Here is a 24687-nt window from a genome sequence, read left to right on the forward strand (position 1 = left end):
CCTCATTGAAGACCCCAGGCCGCCCCCACGGACCTCCTCGGAGCCAGGTCTGCAAGACGGCCCCTTGCTTCTGCCCCTTCCTCAGAGCCTGCTCGGGCTCCTCCTGTTCTCCCCCCCCCCCTCCGCCCAAGCCCTTGTGGTCCGGTCTCACCTTTGTGAGGCTCAACGTGTCACCATGGAAATCTTTCCAGGCTCAGGCGGCAGCCTCAGCCAGCACCCCGAAGAGCCTCTCCCATTTGCTCTTGCAGCTCACTGATAATCAAAGTCCCCTTTGAAAACCGGGGCCCAGGGCTACTCCTGGGGGGCTGGGCAGCACGATGGAAACAGTGCGGCTCTCTGTGTGTGTGTGAGGAGGTGTGTTCACGTCCAAGCCAGGGGGCAGGGAGCGCTGGGCTTTTGCTAGCTTCAAGAGACTGGAAGGAGCCCGTTCATGACAGCAGGGCCCGTTCCAGATTCCGCTCTCTCTCTCTCTCTCGACCTCTCGGCTGAACACCCAGCTCCCTTCCTCACCCTTCACAGCTTGCCAGAAGAGCCATCAGCGGCCGTCATGCAGCCCGGCTGGTGGGATCCAGAAGAGCAGCAGATTGTACAGACCCTTCGGGCATATAACGTACGTGCCCTGGGGCCTACATTAAAGACCCCCTCACTGGCCGTCTTCAAGCCAAGGTTGGAGACACACTTTTCTTGGATGCTTTAGGATGCTTTGGGCTGATCCTGCACTGAGCAGGGGGTTGGACTAGATGGCCTGTTTGGCCCCTGTGATTCTATGAGTCTAGAAAGACAGTCGGCCCTTCCTTCTGCAGCTTGCAGGTGTTGTAAACGTAAGAGAGAAGAGAGGGAGAGAGATGGTTTTGGGAGGGTTTGGGGGGGGTGAGGGAGCTGTTTTTTTAAGCACTCAAAACTATGCTGCAGAGTTGCAAAACCCCCAAGTTGCACAGTTGATCATTCATGGTCTGAATGATCTGATTGGAGATCCAAGGATGGTCCGGCATCGAAGCAAGAGAGATTTGCGGTGGTTTGTCACGGCCTCACTTGCACAAGGGCCATCAGCAGGGTCATTTCAGCCGCAGAGAAGCAGCTCCTGGGCTTCAGGGGTGAGTCAGCTAACCAGGCTGATAAAGGGAACATGCTGAGCAGAGCTCATTGTGGAAGCAACTAGGTGACCCAGGAGGTCCCTTCCAACTCTGTCGTTCTATGATTCCTCTTCTTTCAGCCCACTCTGCTGACCCACTTTGCAAAGGTAAGCTGGGGGGGGGGGAGAGCTGGGCCACTTGCCAGTGCTGCTGCTGCCCCTCAAGCCTCCTGTCCCAGACCCCCCGCAGGGAGCAGTGGAAGGAGGGTCAGGCCCACTTCAGGACATCGCAGGAGATGGCCCTCCTCACTGGCAGGGCTGCCCCATAGCTGCCACCCCTGTCCATTGCATTCCTGCATGCAACGGGCTTTGCCTCTCGTGTACGTGGAGGAGGGCAGGATGCTGTTTCTGCTGGCTGCAGAGGAGAGGACACGCAGTAATGGGTTTAAACTTCAAGTACAACGATACAGGCTAGATATCAGGAAAAAGTTTTTCACAGTCAGAGTAGTTCAGCAGTGGAATAGGCTGCCTAAGGAGGTGGTGAGCTCCCCCTCACTGGCCGTCTTCAAGCAAAGGTTGGATACACACTTTTCTTGGATGCTTTAGGATGTTTTGGGCTGATCCTGCGTTGAGCAGGGGGTTGGACTAGATGGCCTGTATGGCCCCTTCCTGCTCTATGATTCTATGATTCTATGATACATCATAAAATGCAAAGATGGAAAAAATAGAGCCAGGCAGCTATTCAAAAACGAAAAAGGGGGTGAAAACAGAGGCGGAGGAACAGAGCAGCCCGTGTTTTAAAAAAATGCCAGGCTCTGGTCTGATGTCTCCATGCACAGCACATGGGGAGGTCTCATGACGCCTCTTGCCCAGTTCTTGCTCCCTGTAGCCCCCCCCCCCCATGGACCTTGGTTGGAGAGAGCCCTTTCGCAGGGGGGCAGCGTGGAGGGATACACTGTGGCAGACCCCCCAGTGGCAGACCCTGGAGAAAAGGAGGTTGAGAGGGGACATGATAGCCCTCTTTAAGTATTTGAAAGGTTGTCACTTGGAGGAGGGCAGGATGCTGTTTCTGCTGGCTGCAGAGGAGAGGACACGCAGTAATGGGTTTAAACTTCAAGTACAGCGATAGAGGCTAGATCTCAGGAAAAAGTTTTTCACAGTCAGAGTAATTCAGCAGTGGAATAGGCTGCCTAAGGAGGTGGTGAGCTCCCCCTCACTGGCAGTCTTCAAGCAAAGGTTGGATACACACTTTTCTTGGATGCTTTAGGATGCTCTAGGCTGATCCTGCATTGAGCAGGGGGTTGGACTAGATGGCCTGTATGGCCCCTTCCAACTCTAGGATTCTATGATTCTATGATTCTATAAAAACTAACATAAGGAAAGACTGTAGGATTTTTCCACACTGACTAACCTTCACTATTGTTACAACCATCTTATATTGGGGGACTCAACCACTGAAGAAATTGAAAATGGAAATTATCTAGAATACTGTTATGGTTGATTCTTTTTGTATATATAAAAATTGTATTAAAATGGAATATATATTGTTAGTTCAAGAACATTGCCTTGGACGGGTCCTTGTTTTCCTGCTGGGATTCTATGGTGAGCCTTCCTTTTCCTGTGTTATCTGCGTGGAGGGCTGAGGCACATCTGGCAGCTCAGTTGTTTAAGCGGCCAATTTTATTGGGGGCTAGGGGGGTGGGGGGTGGGAGGGGGCTCTCTTTGAAATTCTGATCTGTGTCTCCCGCTCCCCTCCAGCCCGCCCGTAATGGGTGGCTTTGGCATTTGGAGCTCTTTCTGCAGTTGGAATGACCGAAATGTCCAGGGAAAGGCATTTATTCCGATTAGTCTGCCTCATTACCCAAACATAAATGTTATTTAAGCAAATGAAACCAAGCTGCCTCCTCGCTGCTCCAAGGAGGCCGGCCGTGGCCCCGCCGACAGACTCCGCCGGCGGAACTGCGTGCTCAGCCCTTTGTCCCCCTTTGGTTCCCGCCCAGCCTCAGCCGGAGGCAGCATCCATCACGGCTGAGCACAAAGGCCTGCAGACCAGGAAGGAGCCGCCCAGGGTGGAAGGGGGCTCCCTGCTGCCGGAGATAAGGCAGGGGATTAGCTGCCCTCGTCAGGCAGGGGTTGGCCAGGCATTCAGGGAAGGACACGATGCCTCGCCCACCATGTGAGGCAGGCTGGGCTGTTTGCTCGAGGCCCAGAGGGTGCAGGGAGCACATTGCAGGCAGCGCCAAGGTTCCCTTTGGGATGGTGGGACTTGCCTTCTGCATGGCCAAACGGGGTGGGGACGGCTCCTTTCGGGCCTGCTAAAGAGAGGCACCAAGCGCCAGCTTTCAGCCTGACAGCCACAGCAGGAGAGGTGCAAAGGGACCAAGCCCTATGAAGATAGGTTGAGGGACTTGGGAATGTTCAGCCTGGAGAAAAGGAGGTCGAGAGGGGACATGATAGCCCTCTTTAAGTATTTGAAAGGTTGTCACTTGGAGGAGGGCAGGATGCTGTTTCTGCTGGCTGCAGAGGAGAGGACACGCAGTAATGGGTTTAAACTACAAGTACAACAATATAGGCTAGATATCAGGAAAAAGTTTTTACAGTCAGAGTAGTTCAGCAGTGGAATAGGCTGCCTAAGGAGGTGGTGAGCTCCCCCTCACTGGCCGTCTTCGAGCAAAGGTTGGATACACACTTTTCTTGGATGCTTTAGGATGCTTTGGGCTGAGCCTGCGTTGAGCAGGGGGTTGGACTAGATGGCCTTCATGGCCCCTACCAACTCTATGGTTCTATGATTCGATGATTCTATGATTCTATAAAGCACACATCTGTCAAGTGAGTGAGTTGTTGTCAGAGGTCCCTCCTGTGTGCCCAGAACTGCCATCCCAGTGTGGCTGTGGAGTGAAATTTCCAAAAGTCATCAGGGTGCCCTTGTACCACAAGCCCCTCCTCCTCCCTCCCCAAGCAGCAATGGCAGCCTGGATGTACCGGGGGGAGGGGGGAGAATTGACTCGATTGGGTAGCTCTGCTTCCACCCCTGCTGCCTGGGCTGCCTGCCTGCCCCAGGGCTGGCCACCTTGGAGGTGCTTTTTGCATGGAGGCCGGACTCACTCCGGATTCTGCAGATCCTCATCCTTATAAGGAAGAAAGCTGGCTAGGGCTTTGGCCACAGGCTCCCCACCTCCCCGGTCGGGGCAGCCCAGCACCTAAACTCTTGTGCCCCCCCCCCACCCCCAGCCACTTCCCCCAGTCTGCCATTCGCCCTTTGTCCAGCCTTTCCTGCCTGCCGAAACCAACTCATCGGCCGGGATGAACCTTCTGGCTAACAATAACATATTGCTGCTTTTATCGATGCTTTAACTTGCCCATTGGTTTCCATTGTTAATGCACTGTGAACTGCGTGGATCATTATGCAGGTACACAACCCTGGGCCAGTCTCAGAAGGGAATAGAACAAGAACAAGAACAGCAGATGAATAAGCTAAAGAAGGTTCTGCCATGACAAACTACAGACGAGAGCAAAGCAGAAGGAGAAGGAGCACGTAAAGTAAGACCTCCTCGTTCGTCCAGCGAAATCTTCATGTCGGCCTCCGAGCCACCGAGCCTCCGCCCAATGAGCCATTTCACTGGGCATCCCGTTCCAGGTTGCTCGGGACGTCCCCAAGGGGGACTCAGAGGCAAAACCTCCCTCTCCTGAGGTCCCCCGGAAATGGTACTCCATGCACAACTGCTTTTGAACATGGAGGTTCTACTCCATTATCCTAGCCTCTGAGAGATCTCATCCCTATTGTAAAGCCATCTGCACCATGGCAAACTTCAACCTCATATAGTGGCGAATTTGGCAAGTTAATTCTGTCTTGTGTGAAAAGTGCTGACCTTTGCCCTCCTCGAGACAACTGTCTGTCCGTTTTCTTCTCTGCCCCGAAGTCCTGGTGTGATGGGAGAGGCAGGGAAAGTTTCTGCCCCCCCCCCCAGGCACAACTGAAATTCCTTTGTTGTTGTTGTTGTCATTTCTAAGCAGAAATGCCCCAGATTCTGTTGGCTTTCCATTCAGGGGAGGTCTGGCAACCCCCTGCTCATTCTTGTGGCTCTGATCAGGCAGATCTTCCTCGACTACAGTATCCCTTTCAAGACACAGAGATCAAACCCAAACAACAAATACCGTTCCCCATTGATCTCCGAGGGTGTTATAATGCTGGCCATTTTAGCAATTCCTCACATGCAAATCTCCTTTTTCATCCCTCCTGCACAACTGATTCCCTGTTGATTCATGCATTACGGAACACACACCATCAGTTAAGTTTATTTATTTAGGTATTTATGAAATGCCTATTCCCAAGTGGGGACCCAAAGCAGCTTCTATCGTCCCTCTCCCCTGCTTCATGCTAAGCTCACAACGCCAGCCCAGTGAGGAAGGCACTGCTGAGAGCAAGGGTCGCCTTGAAAACTTCCATGGCAGCGAGGAGATTTGAACCTGGGTCTCGGAGGCCAGTCTGACCTTTCAACCATCCCACCACGGTGCTGTCTCTGCCAGGGAGCCTGGGGGTGGGGCAAGGACCCTCCCTGTGGGTGCTGCTCTCACACATGAGCAGCAGGTTCCCCCAGCTCCAGTGTGTGTGGGGCCCGATGTGGACAGCCACAGGGGCACCTGTGGGGAGGGGGCTCCAGATTCCACCCCTCCCCATTTCCCGGAGCTCTTTCCAGGTCCAGCAATTGCTGCAGGAGTCTCTCCCGCCAGCCCTTCAATTGCTACCCGAGCGGTGTGGTGCGCACAGGAGAGGAGCATGATGCTAGGCCAAGCCACCCCGGGTGCTGTTTTTGCAGCCAGCTATGAGATGGGAGAAATCAAGGGCCCAAGCACAACGGGAGGGTGGTGGTGGTGCAGTTTGGGATTGGGACTGGGGGCACGGGAAGAGGACGGGCATCACCCTTTCCCTTTGGCAATGTTTCCCTGGGCCAAATCAGCCTTGGGGAGACCCTCTTTGCCCCACTGTGGGGTTGCCGGTGCTGGACCCAGTGCGTGCAGATCTGGCTGGATGGGACCCCCATATTCAGAAGCAGGGTGTGTCCGAATTCCAGCTCTGGCAGGCAGCACGTGACTTCCAGTTACCTACTGCACATGGGAGATCTCCCATCCTCCACTCCCCTGCCTACCACTCCTCTGAGGGCCAGCAAAACTCCCCCCCCCCAAAAAAATGCACTTGATTCATTGTTGTGATGTCACTTTTGTGGAAAACCAGGAAGTGATTTCACTCCTCCCAAAAAGTCACTGGGAACTCTATGGAAAACCAGCAGTTCCGAGAGAGCAGTGGTGGCACTCCCTGGTTTTCTCTGGAAGTTACGTTGTGCCCTGAGGTGACCACTCGCGAGGGCCTGGTATGAAGACCTCTAGAGGAGCAACCAAACAGTTACCCCCGTGCCCCCTCCCTCCCCTCAGCTGCTACGGAAGGGCGGCTGTCCCTCCAAGCCCTGCCAATGGGGCTTCTGGTCAGCCACAGTAACAACCAGGAGGCTGGACCACATGGATCTTGGTCTGATCCAGTGGGGCTGGGGTTTCTGTGTCCTCTACCTTTTCCCCCCAAGGGGGACACAAAGCAGCTGACCTCATTTTCTCCTCACAGCCACCCTGAGAGGTAGGTTAGGCTAAGAGAGTGGGTCAGCCAGCAAGCATCTGTGGCACAAGGAGGGATTCGAACTCGTGTCTCCTGGATGCGAGTCTGACACTAACCAGATCTCAGACTCTTGGACATCCGTCTTCTGTGCAGCCCCTAATACTGCTTCTCCTTTGGATCCCAGCCACTGCCCATGCATGCGACATCGCTCCAGCTGCACCTTAAGGCCGGGGGAGGGGCCGATGCAGCAGCCCCCTCCCCTCCTTCTGCTCCACAAATAAGTGTTGATGCTTTACTATTTCAATAATGTCAGATAAATAGAAAGATAAAACGAAATTAAGGACTGGCTGTTTAAACAAAGGAGAGCCCCCGCACTAAATATTTATGAAACCTGGCATTATCCAAAAAGGATAAAAAAAGAAAGGTTATTTAAATTTAATTTGCATTTAGGTTTTCGAGTCGTCAGGTTATTATATTGCAGAAACATGCTAAAATTAAACCCGTAATGTGCATTACAGCAGCTCCCGCAAATTGTACCTGGGAGCGATTTCTATTCTGCATGCCGGTTGCCTCCCTCTTTTCTCCCCCATCACGGGTAAGTAAATTTGCAAATCATTTCCTCCGCTCTTTTATGATCCCGATTAGTGAATCAGTGGAGGGCCTGCGACAGGGAAGGTGCAGCGCCTGCCTGGGTGGATCAGGCCCTCTCTGAAGCAGGAGGCTTTGACGAGCCCCACAAAAGGCCTCCTGTCTTCGGGGCTGGGACGGAAGCTCCGCCATGACACCCCCCACCCCCCATCCGAGGGCCTGTTTCCTTTTGAGTCTTCTTGAATGGCTGATTTGTTCCGACGAGGAGCTAAGATGAGGAGGCCTTTATTTTTCTCTCTCTCCGGCCCTTCCGAATCCCTGAAATATTTGGCACAGGCCAGGAATAGCCAGAGCAGCATTTTAAGACGCCTGGGACTCCCCCCCCCTCATGAATTTTGCTGTATCTCAGTTTAGCATCACATTAATTTGTCTTAGATCCTGGGATCTGAACTTCACTCTTGCAGTGGTGTGCTCTTTGTCCAAGTTGGTTCTCTGTTTGGACATTGCCTTAGGTTCCTGGGCTATGCAGTGGCTTGAGTTCTTGGGCTGTTCATGAATTCTGTTAGGCTGGCCATGGTGTTCTTTGCTTCTCTATGATGTAGTGCAGGGGTAGTCAAACCAGATGTCCATGGACTACAATTCCCATGAGCCCCTGTTAGCATTTGCTGGCAGAGGCTCATGGGAATTGTAGTCCATGGACATCTGGAGGGCCGCAGTTTGACTACCCCTGGTGTAGTGGTTAAGAGCGGCAGCTTCCAATCTGGAGAGATGGGTTTCAGTCCCCACTCCTCCACATGCAGCCAGCTGGGTGACCCTGGGCCAGTCCTGTTAGAGCTGTTCTGACCGAGCAGAAATCTCAGGGCTCTCTCAGCCTCCCCCCCCCTCCCAGGGGGCCTGTTGTGGGGAGAGGGAAGGGAAGGCGACTGGAAGCTGCATGGGGACTCCTTTGGGTAACGAAAAGTGGAGTATAAAAAACAGCTCTTCTTCTTCTTCTGTTGGTTTCCCCCTGGTTTTTGGGCTTGTTGGCTTTGTTTGCTTTGCGAGGCTTCTGGTCAGTGATTGTGGGTGGGCACTTGTGTCTTTGGCTACCCTTTTCCTTCACAAACCCAAACACACTCCCTATGAAACAATGGAGGGTGGGTCGGGACACTTTGTTCAGGGGCCCATAGCTTTAGACCTCTAGGCCCAACTCAGTTGAAAGTTGGGGGCCCTTTAGGAGACAGACGCCAGCAGTGGCACAGCCATTTCGGTGCCTTTGGGCGGCTCCTCCATCCCTCTGGAACTCCTCCCCATAGGGAATAATGACTTCAAATAATATCAGAGTCCTGGGTGGGGGGGGGGAGGGGGGAGCAAAAAAACATCTGAATTTGAAACAGCTACTTGCAAAATGGGAAACGAGGAGTGCTGTTGTGCCTGTTCCCTGGTGTCCAATGGAGAGGACAGGCAAGGTCTTGTAACACACGTCCTTATTTGATGAAAGCAGAGAGACGGATGCAGTTGAACTGCAAAATGGTACCATAATCAAGAGACCCCACCTTGGGTCCATTCCACCGCTCCCTGCAGCCACACATTTTCATAATAATACACTAATTTCTTTTGGGACAATCCTCCAGTGACATAGAATCATAGAATAACTAGTAAATAAGCCCGCTGTCACCTAAATACAGCGGGCGCTAGCAAGGCTGGGGAGTCGTGTGGCACAGCTCTCTGGGGGCAGGCCCCGGACCCATGGCCGGGCGCGGGGCAACCTGTGAGGCGGCCTGAGTGGGCGACGGGGGCCTGCGATTTGCGGCCTACCTGGACCTTCCGACATGGATCCTCGTTGTGGCGGCTGCCAGTGCCAGAGCTTCGCACCTGCCAATTGGGCCCTCCAATTGTCAGTACGGGGGAAGGGGCCTATTGGCACCCTTCCTCATCCCAGACAGGGCCCGCCTACGGAGCCCTTATTGCTTTATTTAATCGGCTCCGCTAGGAGCGGTTAAAGATAGCATAATAGAGTTGGAAGGTGGATCAGGGGTCATCTAGTCCAACCCCCTGCACTATATCCAGAGCCTTCTAATTTTTTAAGCACAACACAGAGACCCCCCAGGGGCACAATTGTTAGCATAGCAAAGTTATTTCATTGATATGCAGACGCTGTTTAGCTTAGAAAGGAAAGTTTTATTTAAGGAAGGACATTCCGGATAGGAAAGGTGAGGCGGAGGATAGAGCTCCTACATCTAGCTGGCTCAAGAGAAGAAGGCAGACTGGAAGCATCCGGGAAGAAAGAGGAAATTGCCCTAAGAGTAGCAATCTAGGGACAGACAAAAGGCACACTTAAAAGATAGAAAGGTCCTGAACTCTCTGATCTATCTAACAGCCTTCTTGCTGCCCCCGTCAGGGTCTTCCTCTTCCTGGTTAACTTTGTACACCAGACATTGCTTACTCCAACACCCCTTCTCAAAGTCTAGTGTACAAAGTCCACAAGGTTCATCTTCTTGCGTAGACTTTGAAACTTCTCTCTGGCGAGTGGCTTGGTGAGCACATCTGCAATCATTTCATTCGTAGGACAGTAGTCCAGCTCAACAAGCCCCTCTTCTTTCATGTTTCTCACGAGGTGATGCTTCACATCAATGTGCTTTGTTCTGGAGTTGATTTTCTCTGATAGTGCAAGCTTTATGCAGCTTTGGTTGTCTTCATAAAGTTGCACTGGCTTGGGTTCTTCTACCCCAAAGTCTTGCATCAGTTGCAGTATCCATTTCAGTTGTTTGCACGCTTCCGCTGCAGATACATATTCAGCTTCTGTTGTGGAGACAGCTACACTTTCTTGCTTCCTGCTGCTCCAGCTGATTACACCGCCACCATAGTAGAACAGGTGTCCACTTGTTGACTTTCTGTCAGTAGTGTCTCCTGCCCAATCGGCATCCATGTATCCCACTAGTCTGGGATTGTCACATGTTGGTAGCTTTAGTTTCAGGTGTGCAGTTCCAGTCAGGTACTTTGTAAGTTCTTTGACTGCATTCCAGTCTCTTTTGGTTGGTGATTCCACCTTCCTGCACAGTAAGCCAACAGCTGCTGCAATATCTGGACGTGTCAATGTGCTGATGTACAGGAGCTTCCCAATTGCTTCCCTGTACTGCTTGTTGTCGAGGAAAGGCTCACTGATTCCTCTTTGTTCCAAGAAGTTCGTCTTCATTGGAGTTGGCGCTGGCTTAAGTTCCTTCATATTCATGAAGTTGAGAAATTCTTGAATTTTCTGCTTTTGGTTGAGAAGATAGCTCCCATCTTCTCTGCGTTCTATTTGTATTCCAAGATAGTACTGGATGTCTCCAAGTTGCTTTACTTCCACTTCTCGATTTAAGTTCTGGACTATTTCATCACAGTCTTTCTTGGCCTCATAACATAAAAGCAGATCATCTACATAAATCAGAACATAAGTCCATCTGTTGTCCTTATATCTCGAGTAGAGACAGCGTTCTGCTTTGCCTTGCATAAACCCTTCCTTGGTTAGGAGCTGATGCAGTTTCTCATTCCAGCATCTTGCAGCCTGTTTCAGTCCATAGATGCTCTTTTTTCAGCTTGCACACAAGATTCTTGTCTGTGTGTCTTTCAAATCCTGGTGGCTGTTCCATGTACACTTCTTCCTTTATTTCTCCATGAAGAAATGCAGTCTTTACATCCAGATGCTCCACATGCATTTTTCTTGCTGCAGCTATGCTCAAGAGCATTCTTATTGAAGTGTGTCCCACCACAGGTGCGAAGGTTTCATCATAATCTTCTCCATATTTCTGGGAGTATCCTTTGGCAACCAATCTGGCTTTATGCCTTTGTACTTCCCCTTCTGCTCCGAGTTTGGTTTTGAAGATCCACTTGCATCCAACTGTCCTCTTCCCTGGAGGCAGTTCTGTTAGTGTCCATGTTTGGTTCTTGTTCAGAGATTCAATTTCCTCTTCTGCAGCTTTTCTCCATTTAGCTGCTTCCTTGGCAGGCATCCTTTCAATGTCTTTCCATGTGGAAGGCTCAGGTGCTGCTTCTGCCTTTACCAGATAAGTGAATCTTTCTGGTGGTACTCCTTTGTTTGTTCTTGAAGATTGTCTGACACTTGGCTCTGCAACCCCTTCTGGTTCCTGAGGTTCTGCAGTGGAGTCTTGTTCTGCGTTGTCCTCTATGCTGAGAAACGTTGTTTCTAGTTGCGGGGAAGTTTGCTTCGCGTTGCCCATAGGCCTGAGGAACACTGTTTCTAGTTGCGAGGATTCACCCCCTTCTGCTGGTGCAGGCTCACTGATGTCCACAGCTTTCACGCCTCTAGGATTCTCATCAATGTACACCGCATTGCAGATCTTCACTCTCTCTGTCTGGGGGTTAAGGATCCTGTAACCTTTACATCCCACTGCATAGCCAACAAAAATGCCTTCTTCAGCACGAAGATCCAGCTTGGCTCGCTTCTCTTTGGGAATGTAGGCATAAGCTTTAGATCCAAACACCCTTAAATGATTCACACTGGGCTTGTGCCCATACCAAAGTTCATAGGGTGTTGCAGTAGCACCTTTGGTAGGTAGTCTATTTTGCAGGTAGGTAGCAGTGTTAATTGCCTCTCCCCAGTACTTCTCAGGTAAGCCTGCTTCTAGGAGCATGCATCTACACATCTCTGTGAGAGAGCGGTTCTTTCTTTCTGCCACACCATTTTGCTCTGGGGTATATGGGACAGTGAAATTATGTTCTATGCCATTTTCTGCCAGATAATTTTTCATTTCATGTCCAATATATTCTCCCCCATTATCAGAAAATAATACTAGTGGCTGATCTGTAGTGAACCTGTTCCTGGCCATTGCAAGGTATTCTTTAAATTTCTCCAATACCTGGCCCTTTTCTTTGAGCAGGTAAGTTACAGTATATCTTGAAAAATCATCAATAAAAGTCAGTATATATCGGTTTCCACTGGGGGTCGCTGTCCTCATTGGACCACATATATCACTGTGAATAAGTTCTAGGGGCCTCTTTGCTCTTTGCAAATCACTTTTCCCTTTGAAGCTGGGTCTGGTTGCTTTGGCTTTAAGGCAGCATATGCATCGCTCTGGTTCAATGGGGCACCCCTTCATCTGCAAGCCCTTTGTTAGATCCTGGCTTGCTAATTGTTTTATTGCTTGATTATCTCGGTGGCCATATCTGCGATGCCACAGATTCATACAGTCTCTATGTTTGCATTGCTTCACAAGATTAATTTCTGGTTGCTTACAGGTATCCAGCACATACAAATTTCCATCTCTGCTGCCTGTGGCTACAATGTCATTTCCATCTTTAATTAGGCATTTAGTCTTGCTAAACAAAACATGCATTCCTTTATCAGCCATGGCCCCGGCTGAGAGAAGGTTATTTGCAAGTGTAGGGACATACATGCAATTCTGAATCAGGATTCTTTGGGTCCTCCTGGTGGGTAATGTGCATGATAATTGAACAGTCCCAATCCCTAAGCAAAGCATTGTGGATCCATTGGCTACAATCAATTCCTGCTTCTGACTTTCATCCAATTCTATAAAATTTCTCAGATTATTCGACATATGATTTATGGCTCCAGAATCCACAATCCAAGTATCAGAATTTGTATTATATTTCATATCACTATGACGAGTAGGCTGAGAGACCACTAGGCATTTAAAATCTTTCCCCTCTCTGTCTTGCTTTCTGCTTTGATTACTGCCCAGATCACCTCTTGGGCTCCCCGCAGGGGACCATTTGGCTGCTTTGCCTCTGGGCCTCTGAGCAGCATTCGGCCTTTGTTCTCGAAATCTACATTCTTTAGCTTTATGACCTGGTGATCCACATTGAAAACAAACAAGTTTCCTGTCTTTCACAGAGAGAGCCTTGAGAGAATTAACAGACAGCGAATCTTCTCTCTTAAGCAGCTCATTTTTGTAAGATTCTTCTAAAAGATTAATAATTTCTGCCACAGATTTTTCTTCATTTGCTTCGATCTGAGTTATAATATTAGCATATGAGCTTGGTAAACTTATGATTATTATTGCTTTCAAGTCTTCATCCTCCAAAATTTTTCCTGCACAAGATAACTGTTTCTTAAGAGCAAATATTTCATCAAGATGGGCTCTCAGGTTTGCCCCTTCTGGCATTCGAATGGAATAAAGCTTCCTAATTAAGTACGACCTGCTTTTCACAGAAGCAGTCACATTAAGTCTCTCAATTTCCTGCCATATCTCTTTGGCTGTCTGAAGATCCAAGACACGTAAGAGATCTTGGTCAGAAAGATGTTTAAAAATCAAACTGGCTGCCTTAGCATTCTGCTTATCCCAAAGCTGGCGGGCCTCAGGGTTAGTGTCGGCCGGCCGGTCCTTCTCAATTGCATCATAAATTTCTTTCTCAATTAATAAAGCCTTTATTCTTACTCGCCAAAGCTGGTAATTGCTGTCAGTCAGTTTGTAGATTTGGTGGGTGGGATCTTCTCCGCACGACGTCCCTGTCGCCATCTTGGATCCCCTTTGTTCTCCTCTCGCCTCAGGCTCCGACTGAGCCCCCGCAGGCAATTCTCCTTTGTCTAACTAATTAGCGTCTGCCCTGGGCCCATGACCCTTTTGTTAGCATAGCAAAGTTATTTCATTGATATGCAGACGCTGTTTAGCTTAGAAAGGAAAGTTTTATTTAAGGAAGGACATTCCGGATAGGAAAGGTGAGGCGGAGGATAGAGCTCCTACATCTAGCTGGCTCAAGAGAAGAAGGCAGACTGGAAGCATCCGGGAAGAAAGAGGAAATTGCCCTAAGAGTAGCAATCTAGGGACAGACAAAAGGCACACTTAAAAGATAGAAAGGTCCTGAACTCTCTGATCTATCTAACAGCCTTCTTGCTGCCCCCGTCAGGGTCTTCCTCTTCCTGGTTAACTTTGTACACCAGACATTGCTTACTCCAACAACAATGACCTTGACCCATCCTCATGACTTGGAGGTACTCAGCAGGACTTTCATCCTAGTCTCTCTCCTGACCTTGTGCTGCCTCTCTTAAACTCGTGGCTTCCAAACAACCAGACACCACCTGATCAAAAAGGAGAACAGAACCAGAGACCAGAGTAAGGGGTTCCCCAAGTCGCGACCCAAAGGGGAAGGCAAACCCCTCATGCCAATTATGTATCTCTCACACACCCCATTCAACAGTCATTGACAGACACATCCTACTAGCTCCCTTTTAGGTTGACCGTGGAATGATCACCAGGGACATGGGATTCCCATTCCTCCCTTCCACCAGAGACCTTGAGGGAGATGCTCAGTCCATTCGGGGGCAATGTTGAGATAGAATCATAGAATCATAGAATCATAGAAGAGTTGGAAGGGGCCATACAGGCCATCTAGTCCAACCCCCTGCTCAACGCAGGATTAGCCCTAAGCATCCTAAAGCATCCAAGAAAAGTGTGTATCCAACCTTTGCTTGAAGACTGCCAGTGAGGGGGCGCTCACCACCTCCTTAGGCAGCCTATTCCACTGCTGAACTACTCTGACTGTGAAATTTTTTTTCCTGATATTTAGCCTATATCGTTGTACTTGAAGTTTAAACCCATTACTGCGTGTCCTCTCCTCTGCAGCCAGCAGAAACAGCATCCTGCCCTCCTCCAAGTGACAACCTTTCAAATACTTAAAGAGGGCTATCATGTCCCCTCTCAACCACCTTTTCTCCAGGCTGAACATTCCCACGTCCCTCAACCTATCTTCATAGGGCTTGGTCCCCTGGCCCCAGATCATCCTCATTACTCTCCTCTGTACCCTTTCAATTTTATCTATGTCCTTCTTGAAGTGAGGCCTCCAGAACTGCACACCGTACTCCAGGTGTGGTCTGACCAGTGCTGTATACAATGGGACTATGACATCTTGTGATTTTGATGTGATACCCCTGTTGATACAGCCCAAAATGGCATTTGCCTTTTTTACCGCTGCATCACACTGCCTGCTCATGTTTAGTTTACAATCCACAAGTACCCCAAGGTCTCGTTCACACACAGTGTTACCTAGAGGCGTATCCCCCATCCAGTAGGCATGCTTTTCATTTTTCTGACCCAGATGCAGAACTTTACACTTATCTTTATTAAATTGCATCTTGTTCTCATTTGCCCATTTTTCCATTGTGTTCAGATCTCGTTGAACTCTGTCTCTATCTTCCGGAGTATTTGCCAGTCCTCCCAATTTGGTGTCACCTCTCACCTCTCTCCAGTCTGATGAAACACCATTGACATCAACTCTTTGAGTGCGGTTCTCTAACCAATTCCCTATCCACCTAACTATCTGAAAATCCAGATTGCAGTCCTTCAACTTATCCATCAGAACATCATGGGGAACCTTGTCAACAGCTTTACTAAAATCCAAGTAAATGACATCAACCGAATTTCCACGATCCAGCAAACCTGTTACTTGGTCATAAAAGGAAACCAGGTTCGTCTGACAGGACCTGTTGGAGACCTGTTGTATTTCCTTGTCTCCATTCTCTCCATTCTAAGTGACTCTCACCCCTACTCCTAATGGCATCTTGCTTGCAAGATTTGGGAACTCTCATCTGTGGCATTTTCCTTGTGAGACCCGGCACGCACGAGATGTGCAAGGTTTTCTGTGAACTCTTTTGTCTCCTCCAATACCCATAGTCTTTGGCTCCCTGAGAGCTCGATCTTTAGAATTCGATTTTGAAGGTGGCCATCTCTAGAATGGCTGCTGAGGTCCATGTGTTTGTGAGTCCCCAAGAACTGAGCAGAAGGACCAGTGCTGGTTGGCGCCTGACTCAGCTCCCTACTCTTGTGTCAGGTTGTTCCCCTTCCCCTTCTGAGAGCTGTGAATTGGAGCTCAGGAGAAGCCAGAAGAAGGGTCCGTGCAGAAGGCAGGCGGAGGCCTGGGTGGGTGGGTGGGTGGGTGTGCACACAGGCACATTTGGCAGGCAAAACACTTGCAAATATCTTTAATAGGGATGTGTCTAAAAATGCCAGCAGTTTTGGATCAAGCAGGAGAGTTTGTTTACCAGTTTATACCTTGCATCTTCCAAGTTCTGAAGCCGTCTCCAACATATGTCACATAAGCACGTAAAATCAAAACATATAATAAAATAGTGACAACATGTTCTGCAATCAGACTTAACGGATCAAAATAAATAACATGACTGCACAGAACCAGAAATAATCAATTTCAGTAGGGGGGAAAATTGCTACTCTTTGGCTGATTCTCCAGCATTTCCATGTCATTGAAGCGCCTTCTGACTCCATCCCCATGATCGAGAAGGCAATTTCCGTCATCTCGCGGGCAATTTCAGGACCCAAACATCTTCTGGGCGACGGTAAAAAGGGGTGGGTAAAATCAGGTGAGGGCTCGGTGGGCTTATCATTTATATAAATATTCATAAAGATCGATACTTCCAGAAGCATAACGGATTTTAAAAGCCTAATTTCCCCATCAGTCTGACCCAATAAAACATTTCTGTGTCCCCAAAACTCTGTTAATGGGAGCCTTCTGCCTCTCTTCCCAAAGGTTGACCAGAGAGAGGAGGCCAGGCTCCCGGTGGGGGCCCAGTGCTGGGGAGAAAGGCGTCTAGAATGCAAATGCAAGCAGCGGCTGGACAGATCCTTCTCCTGGATGCTTGAGGCTGATCCTGCACTGAGCAGGGGGTGGACTAGATGACCTGCATGGCCCCTTCCCACTCTAGGATTCTAGGAGTCTAGTTCAGCAGTGGAAGGGGCTGCCTAAGGAGGTGGGGAGCTCCCCCTCACTGGCCGTCTTCAAGCAGCAGCTGGACAGATCATTCTCCTGGATGCTGGAGGCTGATCCTGCACTGAGCAGGGGGTGGGACTAGATGGCCTGCATGGCCCCTTCCCACTCTAGGATTCTAGGAGTCTAGTTCAGCAGTGGAAGGGGCTGCCTAAGGAGGTGGGGAGCTCCCCCTCACTGGCCGTCTTCAAGCAGCGGCTGGACAGATCCTTCTCCTGGATGCTGGAGGCTGATCCTGCACTGAGCAGGGGGTGGGACTAGATGGCCTGCATGACCCCTTCCCACTCTAGGATTCTAGGAGTCTAGTTCAGCAGTGGAAGGGGCTGCCTAAGGAGGTGGGGAGCTCCCCCTCACTGTCCATCTTCAAGACGTGTCCAACTCGTGGCAATCCCATGGCACAGCTGTGACTATGATCCCCAATCCTGCACTGCCTCCCTCTCCCATGCTATGTCCTGGCCAGTGTCCACCTTGATCCAGCCACCGTGCTCTTTGTCAGCCTGGCTTCCTTTTTCCACTGACCAATCCCAGCACAATGGCTCTCTCCATTGAGTCGGATCACATGATACGGCCCTTTTATTTGCCCCCCTTCTTCTCGTCAAGGGGTTCTATTTTTCCAAGCCATGACAACTCACTCCACTTGTGCCTGGATTTATGTCTGTCATTTGCAGGAAGTGGTTCACATGTCACATATTCAGACGGTGACTCAGAGTTATGAAGCATTGTTGAAAGGCAGAATTTAAAATCTTTTTTCCACCGGACTGCATCTCCTCTTGTTATGTTGACAAGAGCATCCCAGGGCAATGCCAGACATGTCCTCTCCTATTAGGCAGCCTGACTCTGGTTCTTCTGTGCCTCCATCCAGGAAGAGCAGGAGATGCTGGGTACTGAAACTCTGCATGCAAGAGGATACGGGAAGGAAACAATTAATGGTTTAGTGATCCTTAACCAGAGAGAGAAAACAATTGAACTCTCACAGATTTTTGGTCCAGCAAATGCCAACACAGTGGCTACATCTAAGGACACCAAAACAAAGGCCCACAAGACCCAAGTGGCCCACCCACTGACAATACCAGTGAGGGGGGGCTCTCCACCTCCTTAGGCAGCCCCTTCCACTGCTGAACTAGACTCCTAGAATCCTAGAGTGGGAAGGGGCCATGCAGGCCATCTAGTCCCACCCCCTGCTCAGTGCAGGATCAGCCTCCAGCATCCAGGAGAAGGATCTGTCCAGCCACTGCTTGAAGACGGCCAGTGAGGGGGAGCTCCCCACCTCCTTAGGCAGCCCCTTCCACTGCTGAACTAGACTCCTAGAATCCTAGAGTGGGAAGGGGCCATGCAGGCCATCTAGTCCCACCCCCTGCTCAGTGCAGGATCAACATCAAGCATCCAGGAGAAGGATCTGTCCAGCCGCTGCTTGAAGACGGCCAGTGAGGGGGAGCTCCCCACCTCCTTAGGCAGCCCCTTCCACTGCTGAACTAGACTCCTAGAATCCCAGAGTGGGAAGGGGCCATGCAGGCCATCTAGTCCCACCCCCTGCTCAGTGCAGGATCAGCCTCTAGCATCCAGGAGAAGGATCTGTCCAGCCACTGCTTGAAGATGGCCAGTGAAGGGGAGCTCCCCACCTCCTTAGGCAGCCCCTTCCACTGCTGAACTAGACTCCTAGAATCCCAGAGTGGGAAGGGGCCATGCAGGCCATCTAGTCCCACCCCCTGCTCAGTGCAGGATCAGCCTCCAGCATCCAGGAGAAGGATCTGTCCAGCCGCTGCTTGAAGACGGCCAGTGAGGGGGAGCTCCCCACCTCCTTAGGCAGCCCCTTCCACTGCTGAACTAGACTCCTAGAATCCTAGAGTGGGAAGGGGCCATGCAGGCCATCTAGTCCCACCCCCTGCTCAGTGCAGGATAAGCCTCCAGCATCCAGGAGAAGGATCTGTCCAGCCGCTGCTTGAAGACGGCCAGTGAGGGGGAGCTCCCCACCTCCTTAGGCAGCCCCTTCCACTGCTGAACTAGACTCACAGAATCCTAGAGTGGGAAGGGGCCATGCAGGCCATCTAGTCCCACCCCCTGCTCAAGGCAAGATCAGCCTTAAGCATCCAGGAGAAGGATCTGTCCAGCCCCTGCTTGAAGACAGCCAGTGAGGGGGAGCTCCCCACCTCCTTAGGCAGCCCCTTCCACTGCTGAACTAGACTCCAAGAATCCTAGAGTGGGAAGGGGCCATGCAGGCCATCTAGTCCCACCCCCTGCTCAGTGCAGGATCAGCCTCCAGCATCCAGGAGAAGGATCTCTCCAGCCGCTGCTTGAATACGGCCAGTGAGGGGGAGCTCCCCACCTCCTTAGGCAGCCCCTTCCACTGCTGAACTAGACTCACAGAATCCTAGAGTGGGAAGGGGCCATGCAGGCCATCTAGTCCCACCCCCTGCTCAGTGCAGGATCAGCCTCCAGCATCCAGGAGAAGGATCTCTCCAGCCGCTGCTTGAATACGGCCAGTGAGGGGGAGCTCCCCACCTCCTTAGGCAGCCCCTTCCACTGCTGAACTAGACTCACAGAATCCTAGAGTGGGAAGGGGCCATGCAGGCCATCTAGTCCCACCCCCTGCTCAAGGCAAGATCAGCCTTAAGCATCCAGGAGAAGGATCTGTCCAGCCGCTGCTTGAAGACGGCCAGTGAGGGGGAGCTCCCCACCTCCTTAGGCAGCCCCTTCCACTGCTGAACTAGACTCACAGAATCCTAGAGTGGGAAGGGGCCATGCAGGCCATCTAGTCCCACCCCCTGCTCAAGGCAAGATCAGCCTTAAGCATCCAGGAGAAGGATCTGTCCAGCCCCTGCTTGAAGACAGCCAGTGAGGGGGAGCTCCCCACCTCCTTAGGCAGCCCCTTCCACTGCTGAACTAGACTCCAAGAATCCTAGAGTGGGAAGGGGCCATGCAGGCCATCTAGTCCCACCCCCTGCTCAGTGCAGGATCAGCCTCCAGCATCCAGGAGAAGGATCTCTCCAGCCGCTGCTTGAATACGGCCAGTGAGGGGGAGCTCCCCACCTCCTTAGGCAGCCCCTTCCACTGCTGAACTAGACTCACAGAATCCTAGAGTGGGAAGGGGCCATGCAGGCCATCTAGTCCCACCCCCTGCTCAGTGCAGGATCAGCCTCCAGCATCCAGGAGAAGGATCTCTCCAGCCGCTGCTTGAATACGGCCAGTGAGGGGGAGCTCCCCACCTCCTTAGGCAGCCCCTTCCACTGCTGAACTAGACTCACAGAATCCTAGAGTGGGAAGGGGCCATGCAGGCCATCTAGTCCCACCCCCTGCTCAAGGCAAGATCAGCCTTAAGCATCCAGGAGAAGGATCTGTCCAGCCCCTGCTTGAAGACGGCCAGTGAGGGGGAGCTCCCCACCTCCTTAGGCAGCCCCTTCCACTGCTGAACTAGACTCCAAGAATCCTAGAGTGGGAAGGGGCCATGCAGGCCATCTAGTCCCACCCCCTGCTCAGTGCAGGATCAGCCTCCAGCATCCAGGAGAAGGATCTGTCCAGCCGCTGCCTGAAGACCGCCAGTGAGGGGGAGCTCCCCACCTCCTTAGGCAGCCCCTTCCACTGCTGAACTAGACTCCTAGAATCCTAGAGTGGGAAGGGGCCATGCAGGCCATCTAGTCCCACCCCCTGCTCAGTGCAGGATCAGCCTCCAGCATCCAGGAGAAGGATCTGTCCAGCCCCTGCTTGAAGACGGCCAGTGAGGGGGAGCTCCCCACCTCCTGAGGCAGCCCCTTCCACTGCTGAACTACTCTATTAAATTTTCCCTCTGGTGTCTAGCCAGTACTTTTCTACATACAGTTTTTTAGCCATTACTGGGTTGTCGTCTCCTCTGCTGCCACCAGGAACTTCCCCCTGCCCTCCTGTATGGAGGTTGGCCAATCTCCTGTGCCAATAGAAAGCAAAGTAGAACAGGTTTGTCTTCCATAGAGACTGAATTTATAGCATGTGCTGAAACATGCCGGTACCTTTTGTGGATAGACCAGTGACTAAAGGACTTTGGAATTGCTGAGCCAAAGCCAACTCAACATTAAGGAGATGAGAGCTACATTAAGACTTCTCAGCCAGGAAACAAATGGCTGCACATGCTAAGCACTTTGTTGTGAAGTTTCACTCAGTGTGTCACCAAGCTGAGAATGGCCTAATACCCCCTTCTCCTTTGTTAGATGTGGAGGGTATTTGGCTGCTGCTTTTACCTTCTGTTTCGTCTTACATGGGATGCCTCCCTCTCCCCTGGGCTAGGAGCTGTAGTAAGTTAATTGCCATGACCCATGAAGTCATGCCCATGAAGACACCAAAGCCAACTCAGGACTCTTTGCAGGGAGAAGTAAAAACTAGCTTTATTTGAAGTCTTGTGGAGCTACTACAAGAAGTTGCCCTTACAGAGAAACATTCCTGAAGACGCCTCCTAGTGATTTTCAGGAACTGATATACCTTCAGCTCCAACCTCCTCTTCCAAGAATTTGCGTGCCAAAATGTATTCCCTTGGAAAGGCATTTTTATCTAAACTACGAAGTGAAACCATTTTGAAGTTAATCTGTTCACAATAGGCTAAATGCAACCAACATGATTATGTCATGTTTTTGTAATTAAAATTCCTTTCTCTTGTTGCCATTGGAGTCTGATCATGTTTGTAATTTGTTTGAACCAGGAAACATGGAGCTCCGGTGCTCCAAAGACTGACGACTGGTGTTATGTTGTTGTTGTTTATTTACATATAACCCAATGCTGATGTTCTTTCCTAACCATCCAAGCCGTTCAGCTGAAGAGATCATGATCTAAGGAGTTCTTGGCTCTGGATTCCTTTTCCTTGGAGGCTCTCAGGAATGGGTCATCTTTGGCATCCACTTTCCACCTGACAGTCTCTTGAAAGCTTCCACCCTGCAAAAGTTGCTGGTTTCTGAAATGCTGCAGGATTCAAATCCAGCTCCTTGACAGACAGCAGAGCAACATGGCTGCCCTCTGGAACTTTCTTCCATTGTTGGGATTCTGTTTCTCCAGAGACATCTCTGAAGTGGCTTCCCATTTCAGGATGGATTTAAAACTGTTGGAATCGGCAAGAACTGCAGAAGGCCTAACTGAGCAGAACGTCACGGGTGTCCTTCAGGGGCCATCGGAGGAGATGTGCACTTAGCATAGATAGGCTTGACCCTTCCTGATTATTATCTCCTCCAGTGCCCTGACTGGCTCAACAGCAGACTTCCTGACTTTTGAGCACACTTCCTCTCTGCTTGCCTCCAGAACAGCAGCTGGACAGACAGAAGAATTACTGCAGACTAACTGTAGGTCTCTCTCTTTCTTTACATAGTCGTTTCTCTTCTGAATAAAAACCGTGTTATTCTTTAAGCTTCCTGGGCTCTCCCAACAGGATTATGAGCTCAGGACACTTCCGCTGCATATCCATGTTCTGCCAACAAAAAGTAACATGATGGATCTGATTGGGTCAGTCCTCATGAGCGATGAAGTGGGCAGCTTTTCCTTAGTTCACCATCAGAGAGAGAGAGAGAGAGAGAGAGACAGAGAGAGACAGAGACAGAGACAGAGAGAGACAGACAGGTCTGCCCAGGGGGGTGGCTGGGGATGGAGAGCTGTGGAAGAAGGGGGAGAGACCCACTTCCTTCACCCCTCTGGAGCCGCAGCAGAAGATTCCAGAAGATTCCTGCTGAGACATGCCGAGTCCAGCCCTGACGGCGCCATGGCCCTGAAAAGGCCGGCTGTGTGGATTGGTGGAGCTTTCAGCGCCTTGCCCAGCTTGTGGCAGCCACATCCCTGATGCCAGGGGGCTGAGCAAAGCCCACCTCTGCTTCTGGGCAGCAGGCAGACGTTTTGTCCGCCAGAGAAGGAGAAGTGGCCAAAGTCAGTTTTCCAAGAGTGGCCCGGGGGCAGCAGGGGGGCAAAGTCAAAGCCGAGACTGGGTCAGACCACGTTCTGCAGTGCCTTCACCACTTTTATCTGCTGCAATGCCTGTGGAAAGAAATCCACACACACACAAACACACACACACAATCAGACACTGCTGGCCAAATGAAAGGCGGGGAAATTCCCAGACAGGGCTGTGGCGAGGCTGACATGTTTGTGGGGTTTCACCTCCAAAGCTGGGGTAAGCTCTCTGGCCCCTGATTGGCCTTCCTCGGGAAGAGCCTCTGAGCTGCCGCGCTCTGCCTGGAATCCCTTTCCAAACGAAACAGGAGCAAACAAACACCAAAGTTAATCCTCGGCTAGCCGGGAGACAGTCAGCCGGGAGACCCACTAAGAGCAAAACATTTTGCAGAGAGAGAGAGAAAGAGAGGGGGGGGGGGGAATCGCCAGACTACTTCAAGAAAAAATTGAAGGTTTTCCATTTCAGACAATTGTTGCTTCACTTGTGAAGTTGGCAAAACTATGGAAACAGAACAAATGGTTGTGAATTCTGCAGCAGGAGAAGAGAAAGGATTTGGAGGACTGTCCTTGGTGCCTAGATAAATACAAAGGGCTGGCGGGCCCCAAACTTAGAATAGCCAACTTTGGGTTGGAAATTCCTAAAGACCTGGTGGACTGGGGAGGGATGCGAAGGGGTGTCAGTGTGGCATAGTGTAGGGTTACCAACCTCCAGGTTGGACCAGGATATTTTCCTGGACTTTCCACTGAACTCCAGACAACAGAGACAAGTTACTCTGGAGAAAATGTCAGCTTTGGAGAGTGGCCTGTATGTGTCAGGATTGTAGAATCTCTGTCATAAATTAGCCTGAGTTCTTCCATGACAGTTATATTGCTTGGTGCCTGGTTGCCACAGGTCCTATATTCCTGCTAACAATTAAAAGTGAAATATATGTTGTTGTAACTCTTATCACTTGTTGAGGCCTCTCAGCTGGGCCCGGTTTCGCTATCACCCAGTCAAGGCCATGAGAATGTATCACTGTTTTAATTGCATGTGCCTCTTTTCTCCCCTCCCTTGGGAACTTTCAAGTTTTGAGCGGGAGAATTGTATTGATAAGAAGAAGCAAATCTGTACTCAGGTCAGATTTGACTTTGCCAGTCTTGATGCGTGTAGTACTTCTCAATAAAGCTTTCTGATCATTAAGTAGTTGTGAGTTCTCTCAGCGCTTGACAGTATGGCATTATACATGCTGAGGCTCTCCCACTACCCTCCCTGGACTCCACACCTAAATCTCCTGGGATTCAGAATCACACAGAGCTGTAAGAGACCACCAGGGAACTGGTCTCTCTAGTCTGGAGAAGAACCCTGTTCTGTCAGACAAATGGTCCAGCACCTTCTCTCACACAGGGGCCAGCCAGTTCCTCTGGAGGGCCAGCAACAGGGCAGAGAGGCCGAGGCCTTCCTAAGGACATCAGGAGAGCCCTGCTGGGTCAGACCAGGGGTCCATCCAGTCCAGCCTCCCATCTCACACAGGGGCCATCCAGTTCCTCTGGAGGGCCAGCAACAGGGCAGAGAGGCCGAGGCCTTCCTAAGGACATCAGGAGAGCCCTGCTGGGTCAGACCAGGGGTCCATCCAGTCCAGCCTCCTGTCTCACACAGGGGCCAGCCAGTTCCTCCGGAGGGCCAGAAACAGGGCAGAGAGGCCAAGGCCTTCCTAAGGACATCAGGAGAGCCCTGCTGGGTCAGACCAGAGGTCCATCCAGTCCAGCCTCCCATCTCACACAGGGGCCATCCAGTTCCTCTGGAGGGCCAGCAACAGGGCAGAGAGGCCGAGGC

The 24687-nt window shown here is 50.9% G+C and overlaps 1 long non-coding RNA gene across 1 annotated transcript; it reads left to right on the forward strand.

Moving 5' to 3' along the window:
* The first annotated feature begins 215 nt into the window (after positions 1-215).
* On the forward strand, positions 216-22323 carry LOC143828872 (uncharacterized). The gene is made up of 4 exons (XR_013227951.1): positions 216-354; positions 4483-4612; positions 7196-7272; positions 21749-22323. It is a non-coding gene; the product is annotated as an uncharacterized LOC143828872 (long non-coding RNA).
* The last annotated feature ends 2364 nt before the right edge of the window (positions 22324-24687 follow it).

Source organism: Paroedura picta, chromosome 2 (genome assembly GCF_049243985.1).
Source record: "Paroedura picta isolate Pp20150507F chromosome 2, Ppicta_v3.0, whole genome shotgun sequence".
NCBI classification, from domain to species: Eukaryota; Metazoa; Chordata; class Lepidosauria; order Squamata; family Gekkonidae; genus Paroedura; species Paroedura picta.